Genomic DNA, 11,569 nt, shown 5'->3' with positions numbered 1-11,569 from the left:
CGTTTGATATCACTGAAAGGATTAGCATCCATACAAGGATCCGAACACATTTCCTCGTTCCTGGTGCCGTTCGTAATTCAGCACACAAGAACGCCAGAAACCCTTCTCGTTGCAGTGGAGGACGAGGCATAAACCGTCTTCAGTTCCATGGCTTAGTTAAGGAGCTCTGTGATGGCCGGGAAGGGGCCGTGAGCAGGAGCGGGGGCGAGCGCCCGCCGCGCAGCCTGCGCCGTGCAGCTCCTCACGCAGCCACCTCGCGTCCCCTCGCCCCGTCCTTGGGGAGCCGGGTCCGGCCGGGCGCTGTGGCCCGCGGGGACACCCTGCGGCGCATGTTCGCCATCACTGGCCCTCGCGGGGATGCCGCACGTGGCCAAACAGCCGCACTATGGGCGCTCCTCTGGCCCACCGGCGCAGGGTGTTCTGCGTGACGTTACCGTCCCCGCAGGCACCCGAGCAGAGCAGCACCCGGCATCATTTATCTGGTTTGTGCCCAGGGACACGGGAATGGAAAAACCGGCCGAGTGCAGAGGCAGAAGTCAGGCCCTTGGTGGGACGTGCGGAGAAGCGGCTGCCGCTGTCCGCTGGTGCGTGAGGAGAGCACGGCGGCCGGCTCCCGGACAAGCTCTCTGCTCCGGCGGCACGGCTCGGGGCCCTGGGAGGGCTCTGGTCCGCCACTCGGAGCAGGGCCAGCCCCGGGCTCGGAAGGGGCACTTGGGCCTCCATCCCGGCTGCTCCTGACCGGGCAGCGCGGGACTGCGACCATGTCACCGGCTCCGCTGCTCGCCTGGCCTCACGCTGGAGGTTTCTCCTTACAGCCAGTCCAAATCTGCTATTTCAGCCTGTGCCTGCTGTCTCCCACCTTCCCGGCACGCAACACTGAAGAACCTGGTGCCATGTCCTCGCTACCCTGTCTGTGCTGGGCGGCCGCTGTTGGGCCTCCTTGACAGTCTCCCTTCTCCAGCTCCAGCTCCAGCCCCTCAGCCCGTCCCCAAGGGCAGGTGCTGCAGCCCCATGAGCGCCCTGGGCGCCGCCTGCGGAGCTCGCTCCCGTTTGTTGGTGTGGGAACGGCTGGCCCTGCAGTCACGACCCGCCCGGCGCTCCGTGCTGGAGCCGCTGGTTCCGCAGCCGCGCGGGCTCGTGGCAGCGACTGCAGGGGAGTCGGGCCGGGCCGAGCGGGGCCCGCGCGGACGGGGAGGGTGTGGTTGTTCATTTGAGCAAGACAAGGCTGAAAGGTATGAAGTCTGGTGATTTACAAAGCAAAACCAGGGTTACAGGGTTCCTACCTGTGTGCAAGGTGTGTGAGTCATGGAAAGAAGTAGCACACGTTACACATTCTGCAGGGTGAAGTCATATGAACTTGTCACTTGGGGTTTTTTGTACGTAGCGCAAGTCCCTGTCAGGTTCCTGTTACTGACTTCATTTCACGTCCCACAGCTTGTCCCTGTGAGTACCGGCCAAAGCAAAATCCCAGATCTAAGCGCTGTTTTCAGTTCCGCTGACGTGACCTAAATGCACATTGCTGTGCACAACCTCCCGCAATGAGCTGGGCAGGCAGAGCATGGCTCGCGGGCCCCCAGGTGCTGTCCTGGAGAGCCGTGGGGACCCAGCTCCAGTCCGGCGGCGATGGAGCCTTTGTGGCTGCGGGGTGAGCGGCGCTGCCCGCGGGAACCTGGCACCGGAGCAGCAGCGTCCTCGTGCTGGGATGAGAAACCGCGACAGGGAAAGGTTGAACCAGGAGGTGTGGGGGGGAACTGAAACAGCTCCCGTCTCCTTACACAACTTTCTGTCCAGCTTTCCGAGTTCCTGCTGCGCTTCACCTCCTTGGCTGAGGACACAAGGAGTATCAGCTCAAAAATCCTTCCCTAGCTTAACGCTCAAATTCACTTTCCGCCCATATCCTACGTGGTGTCAGTGCAGCTGCAGAAATGCAGAAGCAACATAGTGCAACACGTATTATACAACGCACGGCTATAGGCTAAGGAATTTGGATATGTCAGCGCTCTTGAAAAGAGCCATTTCAGTAAATGAGCGTGTCTGTGCTGCCGTGCCAGTTGCACAGCGTGCCTCTGTGCACACTCAGCTCTGAAACGTCTGAACCCCTGTTCTGCTGCCCGTGTGTGCTTTGCTATCGCTTAACCGCTGTATTCTCACAGAGCTCGCCGCCAATGTGCCCGTATGCTAAAGCTGCCATACTGCGTATTTACTTACCATTATAGAAGTCTTTTACCGCATGAGTCAATACTGCAGTATTTACACAGGTTAACTGTGGTATTGGTCTACGCAGAATGAAAATACAGTTCCACGGCACTGTTGCTCTGTATTTCAGCATCGTATTTCCACCGTTGGTTTGTTCGGACTGGTGTGTGTTCGTAGAGATCTCGATGCTGTGATAATCGTTCAGCTGGAGCAGACGGTGACGGGCAGAGTCCCTCGTGTCACCCCGGGAGAAACTGACTCACTGAGCACAGCGTGGGGGTCGGGCCGAGAGCTGCGCCGTGTGCAGCGGGGAGCACAGGGCAGCAAGCACAGAGCACGGTCCCTGACCCGGAGCAGCACCAGGGCCGCCGGCTCCCTCACAGCCACGTTTGCTCACTTTCCCTCAGAAAACCTCTATTTCTAGTTCAGATCTTGTGCTCAGCTTGTTCTGCGCTGGTTGACACACAGCAGCGTTCAGTTCGCATCTCTGGAGAGCACAGAGCTGCAGCTCGCGGGAAACGTCCCCATCGAGGCGTCCGGGAAACGTCCCCATCAAGGTGTCCAGGAAACGTCCCCATCGAGGTGTCCGAGACCCGAAGGATCCTCCAGACCTCTCAGAACTGTGTCTGATCCATGGTACGGAACTGCACAACCTGCGATTCTGTGACAGAGAACAACGCTGATTTAACTTAGCATCTCTGCCCTTTGTTATTGGCAGCAGATGAGAAGAAGAAATCAGCTCTGAGATAATTAGATGGAGAAGTGTCCTGAAACTTGAAGCAGGGCATCTGCGGTCTGGACAGCGCTCCATTCGGAGGAGGACGTGAAATCTGAGTGCATCACGGAAGGAAAAAGCGAGAAACCGGCTGGTGTTTATAGGGTCGTCACGATGCAGACGGAAGGTGCTGAGGCTGGAAGAGTAGGAAATTCAGGAGGAACCTTTTCCCTTTTCCTTCAGCTGATCTTTTCCTTGCAGGCCACGTCTTCTAAAATTGTGTGTGACTCCTTGCTGAAAAACGCCCCGAACGCCCACGCTGGAGAGGCCACGATAAAACCGCTGGCAAGCTGCATCGATCACAGTGCCCATTGCTGCTGTTGAGGTGTGGAGCGTGAGCACCGGCAGCGCGGGCGCTGCTGGCCGGGGAGGAGCTGCGCGCCGCTCCGTTGCAGTAGCCAGACCCCGTCTGTGCCGAGCGCGGACCGGGCAGGTGTGAGATTCACTGGTTCAGAGAGAAATCGTGCACGTGCTTCCACAGAGCAAATCCCCTTGGACGTATTGGATAATATGTCGCATCATTTCTCATTTTATCAGGGCAGCTCATTCTCAAATGAATGCAAAATATCTGTAAGGGTTTGTGACCGCAGTGTTGGAAGCACAAGGAGACCTTGCGGGTCACTTCAGTTAGAGAGTTTAATGGAATAAAAACCGCATCCCAGAGTGCGAAGGGTTCAGAAGCCGCCTCTCGGTGTCACCGTTGTCGCTGGCCCTGTCCAAGTGTGGCGACACCTGTGTCCAAACGGGGTTCTGGTGGGAATCCTGCTCGAACAGGGGTTCCCAGCTCGACTCCTGCGTTCCGTGGCGCCTGTGGTGTTCATTCCAGTTACCCCTGTGTCCGTCATTAGTGGGGAGCAGTGCAGCCGGAGACTGAATTCCACGTGATATTTGTACTGTTCGGTAAATTTAGCCACAGTAAGGAAGTCATAGCGTCACTTCTAATTCTGTGACTAACTAAGCAGCCATAGAACTGCACTTTGTGATCTCACGGAACTACTTTTTTGGGTAGTATCATTAAATGTACTTGTTTTTCATGACCAAAATGTCTTTGTTCCTTTTTTATGGCTTTGTATGTCGTGCTACAGCAGAACAGCGAGTTCCTCTTTGGACGAGGAAGGGCAGCAATTCACTTTCTTACCCATCAATACAGAATTGTTACTGATGAACGGCCCGGCCCTGAACTCGTTGACCACAGCAAGGCGACCGCTGAGGAAAAGCGCGCTCAGTGACGGCGACGGGCAGACCAGAAACCATCGCTTGTTTTCCATGTTCTCAGTACATTATTGTTTACTTTTTGCAACCATGAGCGTAAGGCAAATGCCATTGATATAAATAGAATATAGAATTAACAGCTGTACCTGCACCTCACTGTGTGATTAAATTGACCCTTGTTAAGCAGAATGAGAAACAACTGTTGCTTGTTAGAGTGACCTAGGAGAAAACATCTGCCTTTTGCATCAGCACAGGGTGGTGCGGCATCAGCAGGCTCTGGCGGGGAGTCCTGGTCCTCTCGCTGGGATCACTCTCGTGAGCAGGGAACAAAGGTTTCTTTCTGACAAGCGTTTTCTCCATTCTCCCGTGTAACGTATTTGCTGGTGCTCACAAAGGCCGCTGTAGAGGACTCGTGTGCTCCTGTCTGGCTGACACCAGCTACAAGAGAAAGCCAGTTACCGCTTTTCCAAATAGCACTGTATATATAAATCTGTTTTGGAACTAACGTATTTATGTGACTGTGGTTAGTGCTGGCGGGTGGGGAAACAGACAGTGCTAAATTAGGGGACAGTTTGGTGGCGTGAAGGTGAAATCCTGTTTGCTTCTGAGATGCCTCTTGCCGAGGCTGTAGATGGACGTTACGGGGCAGGGGAGGTGGGACACGGCGTCCGTGCCCTGGTGTGTGATACACAGCTCAGCACCGCTGCCGTCCCGCAACTTGAGCCACGCGAGGCTGGTTCTGCACCCACTCGGTGTGTGTTGCACGGGTTGTGCAGATCCTGCCATCCGGCCACGCTGACACCGCGTGTGTTGCACGGGTTGTGCGGATCCCACCGCGCTGACACCGCGTGTGTTGCACGGGTTGTGCGGATCCCACCGCGCTGACACCGCGTGTGTTGCACGGGTTGTGCGGATCCCACCGCGCTGACACCGCGTGTGTTGCACGGGTTGTGCGGATCCCACCGCGCTGACACCGCGTGTGTTGCACAGCCTGTGCAGATCCTGCCACACTGACACCGCGTGTGTTGCACGGGTTGTGCGGATCCCACCGCGCTGACACCGCGTGTGTTGCACGGGTTGCGCAGATCCCACCGCGCTGACACCGCGTGTGTTGCACGGGTTGTGCAGATCCCGCCGCGCTGACACCGCGTGTGTTGCACAGCCTGTGCGGATCCCGCCGCGCTGACACCGCGTGTGTTGCACAGCCTGTGCGGATCCCACCGCGCTGACACCGCGTGTGTTGCACAGCCTGTGCGGATCCCGCCGCGCTGACACCGCGTGTGTTGCACAGCCTGTGCGGATCCCGCCGCGCTGACACCGCGTGTGTTGCACAGCCTGTGCGGATCCCGCCGCGCTGACACCGCGTGTGTTGCACAGCCTGTGCAGATCCCGCCGCGCTGACACCGCGTGTGTTGCACAGCCTGTGCGGATCCCGCCGCGCTGACACCACGTGTGTTGCATGGGTTGTGCAGATCCCACCGCGCTGACACCGCGTGTGTTGCATGGGTTGTGCAGATCCCACCGCGCTGACACCGCGTGTGTTGCATGGGTTGTGCAGATCCCACCGCGCTGACACCGCGTGTGTTGCACAGCCTGTGCAGATCCTGCCGCGCTGACACCGCGTGTGTTGCACGGGTTGTGCAGATCCCACCGCGCTGACACCACGTGTGTTGCACAGCCTGTGCGGATCCCACCGCGCTGACACCGCGTGTGTTGCACAGCCTGTGCGGATCCCACCGCGCTGACACCGCGTGTGTTGCACAGCCTGTGCGGATCCCACCGCGCTGACACCGCGTGTGTTGCACAGCCTGTGCGGATCCCGCCGCGCTGACACCGCGTGTGTTGCACAGCCTGTGCGGATCCCACCGCGCTGACACCACGTGTGTTGCACAGCCTGTGCGGATCCCACCGCGCTGACACCGCGTGTGTTGCACAGCCTGTGCGAATCCCGCCGCGCTGACACCGCGTGTGTTGCACGGGTTGTGCGAATCCCGCCGCGCTGACACCGCGTGTGTTGCACGGGTTGTGCGAATCCCGCCGCGCTGACACCCCGTGTGTTGCACGGGTTCTGCAGATCCCGCCGCGCTGACACCGCGTGTGTTGCACGGGTTGTGCAGATCCCGCCGCGCTGACACCGCGTGTGTTGCACAGCCTGTGCAGATCCCGCCACGCTGACACCGCGTGTGTTGCACAGCCTGTGCGGATCCTGCCATCCCGCCGCGCTTTCTTGTCTACTTCTAACACTTTTGTTTTTGCCGAGTAGTCTCTCGGTTTCAGTAATAACTTTATTTCAGTGGTTTCACTGGAGCTCCTTGTGTAAATTTGGAAACAAAATGAACAGCAGAAAACCGGGGTTTCTGGGCAGAGCCGGGGTTCCCGTGGGCCGCATCGCCGCGGTGGCTGCGGGCGTCTCGGGGCCGCGGGCCGGGCTGTGCGCCCCGTGCAGGCTGGCGAGCGCAGCAGGACCCGGCCAGGTGCCTGTGCAGGACACGAGCTCCGTGTGGAGCCGGGGAGTCCCGCAGTGCGGTGCAGAACCCTCCCTGCTTCGGCAGAGGCGCGGCAGCTCGGGGGGAATGGCGGAGTCGTGTAGCATGTTTATGCACAAAGAAGGCCAGAGAGCCAGTTTTGGCTAATCAGTATCCCACATGATAGGGCGGCAATAGATCTGTCAAAAATGACTCAGAATCTAAATATGTAGAGGTTCCCCCACACCTTTATTTATCCAGATGTAATCTGCGCTCCTGGCCGCGCTCGGCCACTCAAAGCGGGGACGACCCCGCGCTGCTGGGTGCAGGGGGCGCAGCCCCGGCTCACCCCGAGCACCGGCGGCTCGCGGGTCCGAACACGGGCGCGCTGTCCCGGGCAGCCCTGCACTCACACACCGTGCCCGGTGCCCGGGGCTCCCCGCGACCTCTGTTCAAACGGGCCACACCAATATTACTGAGGTGCAGTCGCTTTAACGTGGGCTCTGCTCTCAGCCTAAAACCAGGCAGCCTTTCTGCTCCATGCTTCCTCTTATGCTGCAAACATTAGATAAGGATCCTCCCTGTAGCAGCTCAGTCCTGACCCGTAACTGTAGATCAAGCCACACCACAGGTTATTTAAAGTACCTGACTGGCTATCTGAGATTCGTGGACATCCCCTTCAACCTGAACAACATCCAATGCTGACTGAAAAATAAATGCCCTGCTATTATCCATGCTTTTAACATGGAATACTTGCTACAGCTGGTTAAAGACCTAAATAATTGTTTAGACACAAAGTGATTACTTACCGTTCAAAGCATTATTCAGGAAAATGAGCAACCGAGATTCCAGGAAGTGCAGCGACGAGTTACTGAAACGTGCCATTAAAACACACTCATGCCAAACAGGAGATTTAAAACATACGAAGTGTATGGCAGAGAAGGGAACTTTCTGCACTGTGGGTATCGGACTTGACTCAGTGTGGGTTTGAAATACAGGAGAGAATGTGCTGCTGAGCTCAGTGTGAGGTGTGGAACCACGGACACTGCTCTTTAACCGGGTGACGTGAGACCTGCTCTGGATTCCCATTGATTGTGAGACTGCAGTGCTGAAAATGCTGTAATCTGTTTGTACACCAAATCGAAGCAATTTTGTGTGTCTCTAAAATGTCACTGCGTTCCAGTGTATTAATTAAATATCAACAGCTTACAAACCCTTCCATGTTCAAACTGAGAAAGACAGGCCAACCTGACTTATTTATCCTAAAGCCAGGATTTATTTCCCGGCTTTTGAACTCTGAACCAAACCCGGGTCTGCTCCGTGCCCCCTCAGGGTTGTTCTGCAGCAGGAATTCCGTGCTGGGCCCAACACATGGTACGTGCCTTATACTCAAATACGTGCTTTCCTGCAGCATCAAGAGCGTAGTACAGTTCCCATCTGGATTTGCAGCTCCCGCTGGCATTTCATGGGTTCTGCCGTTGACTTGAAATGGGTCAGGATCAAGCCAACAACAACTGATGAGCGTTCGTAACATTTATTCATTTCTATTGGCAAGTTAAACATGTTTTCGTGTGTGTAACAGTTTCCATTTGTTGGTCATATTGACTTTTTCATCAGTTGTTGTATTTAGTGCCTGTTATTTTTCCATACAGAAGACAATGAACGCTGCAAAGACAAAAAAAGAGCCATTTTGTTCGGGTCAGGAAAGAGGAAATTTCCATGTGTTCACGTGAGACTTTAAGAAGAGCCTAAAGCTAAATAGTGCAGCCGCTGTTCGCTGGCTCTCCTGATAGTTAGTGCCCTTTATAAATGCAAAATGCTGCTTAGACATTCAAGTAACTCATTTGCCCTTTTCTACCCTTGTTCCCTCCGGCGATGTGTAACCTGGAATTTGTCTTCCAGGACGTCTTGCAGCTTGAAACTCAAAAGGACTCGAAATTCAAATTGCCATTGCAACTCAGTCCACCTGGAGATCATCTCGATGAGCTTTACGAACAAGAAGCATTCGGATAACTGTCGTACTGTCTGGCAGCACTGATCTCACACCGTGGGAAATGTGCAGTTTACAGTGAAGGAATTCCTGGTACTACTGTTTATTTTAAAATTCAAGTTGCTCATGCGGGATCCTGATACAAGAGTGGCCTGAAGGGAACGCACTCTTGGTACCAGGCTGCTCAACCTCACTGCGCATGTGTGAAAGTGTAATTTTTAGTAACTCTTATTTCTGTCCAGGTTTGAAAAGAGCCCAATGATACCGGGATTGCCTGTCCCTGCCCGTTACTGTGCCGCTGTGCCAGTGTTCCCCGGCGGTGTCACACAGCCCGGCCCACGCGGGGCTCTCGGCACCGGGGCGGCGGGCGGAGCGGGGTCTGCAGGCCAGGCCGGGACGGCGAGGAGCGGAGGGGCGCGGAGGTGGCGGAGCGGCTCGCCCAAGGCCCCACGCACGTCCACGCGTTGCTGATAGAACAGAACTTCACTTGCCGAAGCAGCGCCGCCCTCTGCTCAACTACACAGTTCCAGTCTTCTATCAGATTATAACGGGTTGACTTGCAGAACAAGGAGTAACAGTTCCTGGGCTAACGGCGGGTTTAAGGTCTAACGCCTCATGTCCTGTGCCAGAAATACACTTTCTCATGGACATAATGCATTTCTTAGATTGAAATACAAAGTTTGAACGTTGCAATTTGTTATTAAGCTGATATTACTCATTTTTAGAGATCTTGCACTGTGTATATTACATTTCCTCTCTAATGTCTGTGTGTTTGAAACCGTGCAGTGAAGAGGATGCAAGAAACAAAGGCCTGCGTGTCAGGGGGAATGTGTGTGCGAGGAAACGTGGGAGGTGGTCGTTATTCCCGCTGCAAAGTCGGGGCTGGACAGAAACCAGGAATTACAGGAGCAGAGATCGATCGGAGGGTCAAGAGGTGACAATAAACAGAAGATCAAGAATATGTTTTATCCTCCAGTGGGTACCTGGTAGAAGCTGCTCCAGAAAACGCTGCCTGGCAGAACTCATGGCGTATCAGGAGCCCCTGTGGAGCAGGAACAAAGGGCGTTCATCAAGGAGGAAAAAGGATGCCACACAGACAGCTCATCAGCTCCTAACACACGCAGAATGAAGAAACTCTAGAAGGCAGAGCTGGAAGAACGTGAGGACAGGAAACAATGAGCTGGTACGCAGAGAAACAGGACCGAAAATAAGGCTCATACCAGCATAAAAAGAGGTAAGGAGAAGCCAAAGTGCCAGGGAGGATGAGAGGAAAGCAATCCTGGCATGCTGTGTGCACACAGCCACGGAAAGCAGCGATGGTTCACACAGAATTCACAAGGCACAGAACAGAATGCTTTACCAAAGCAGAGCAAATGGGGTCTAACCCGAGATCCGGGTCTCGAAAGAGAGTACCCGGTGTGTGTGGCGACAGACGAAGGGACAGAGCTCTACTCAGAGCTGGGCTGCGGGGCGGGGAAGGTGGCGCGGGTTGTCTTCAGCGCTCGGTCCAACACCACGGCCAGGTTCCTGCTGAACGGGGCCAGCGCGTCGTCCCCAGGCTGATGCGAATGGCAGCGATGCTCCAAGAAACGGAGACTTGGCGCAATTGTCCAAAGTCTTTCTTCCCTGAGGAGAAATAAGAAGGTTCAAGGATGGAGGCTCTGGCTGTTTGAAACATCTGATTAATGGCAGACGCTAATAACACAAACGGACACTTACCCAAACACTCCTCCGGAACCTTCTGGAACTGGGGCTCGCACAATCGGTAAGAACTTTGAATTAAAATTGGAAAAAAAAGCAGGAAGGCATTTGCCAAAGACTCGTGTAATCAGCCGGCCTGGTTTTAACAGAGAACGGTACCAAGGTGGCTCATGCCAGATTAACTCAAAACTGTTTTCTGGCAGTTCTGACATTGTTAATGCAGGACGTTTGATCTCTGCTGAAGCCAGACAAGTGTTTGGTGTGATATCATATTGGAAAATATTACTGAAAACAGATACAGAAGAGATGGATTAGCATGCAAAATTGCAAAATAAATCAGAACTTGGCTGAACTGTTGCATCTTCAGGGAACAGTTGAACTGAAGGGAGGCTGATAGTGGAGATCCTCCGTATTTTAGAACTGGTCTTTAAAGCACTCTGTGCCCTGACACGAAAAGCCAGGGTGGGTTCATGGTACAGTCGCAAGGCTGAGTGTTCAAACCAGGACCAGATTGTCCTACGGGAAAACCCTGATGACAATGGTGGGTGGAATAACTGGGCAGCCTGGGCCAGGCTCTGGCACCTCCCAGCAGAGAAGTTTCTGCTCATGTTCAGATGGAGCCTCCTGTGGTTCAGTCTGTGGCCGCTGCCCCTCACCCTGGCGCTGGGCTCCACTGAACAGAGTCTGCTCCATCCTGACACCCACCCTGAGATGCTGATTATTGATCACATCCCTCTCAGCTTCTCCAGCTCAACAGCCCCAGCTCTCCCAGCTGGCCCCAGTGCTGCAGATGGGGGTCACAGAGCAGCGGGCGCCAGCACCGCCCTCAGCCGGCTCACCGCACCCCGGCACCACCGGTCCTCACGGACCCGGCCCCGCTCCCCCCCGGTTCCTGTGCATTAACCTGAACGCACACGGGCACGGACCCCGGCCCCGCTCCCCCCCGGTTCCTGTGCATTAAACTGAACGCACACGGGCACGAACCCCGGCCCCGCTCCCCCACCCCGTTCCTGTGCATTAAACTCAACCCGGGCCCGCCCGCTCCCCCAGCCCGGGGCTGCGCACGCGGCCGGGAAGGACCAAGCCCGGCGGGGGGTGTGGGGGGTGCAGGGGGCGGTGGCACATTCCAAACGGCCACGGCACGCTCCACTCGCCGCTCGCCGCTCCCCGCCCCGCCGGCGGGGCGTGACGTAAGCACGCAGCAGCGTCGGGGGGCGTGGCCGGCGCCCT

At 55.8% G+C, this 11,569-nt stretch overlaps 1 long non-coding RNA gene across 2 annotated transcripts; it reads right to left on the bottom strand.

Annotated features, from left to right (window-relative positions):
• Positions 1-8,166: 8,166 nt before the first annotated feature.
• LOC139828660 (uncharacterized) lies at positions 8,167-11,181 on the bottom strand. Of its 2 annotated transcripts, XR_011740575.1 has the most exons (3): positions 10,358-11,181; positions 10,024-10,264; positions 8,167-9,680 (listed from the first exon to the last, which is right to left on the bottom strand). It is a non-coding gene; the product is annotated as an uncharacterized lncRNA (long non-coding RNA). The 2 variants fall into 2 exon arrangements; XR_011740574.1 differs by having other exon boundaries at positions 8,167-10,264.
• Between the last annotated feature and the right edge of the window lie 388 nt (positions 11,182-11,569).

Source organism: Patagioenas fasciata, chromosome 9 (genome assembly GCF_037038585.1).
Source record: "Patagioenas fasciata isolate bPatFas1 chromosome 9, bPatFas1.hap1, whole genome shotgun sequence".
In the NCBI taxonomy this organism is placed as follows: Eukaryota; Metazoa; Chordata; class Aves; order Columbiformes; family Columbidae; genus Patagioenas; species Patagioenas fasciata.
This window is presented reverse-complemented; position numbering and strand designations above follow the sequence as displayed.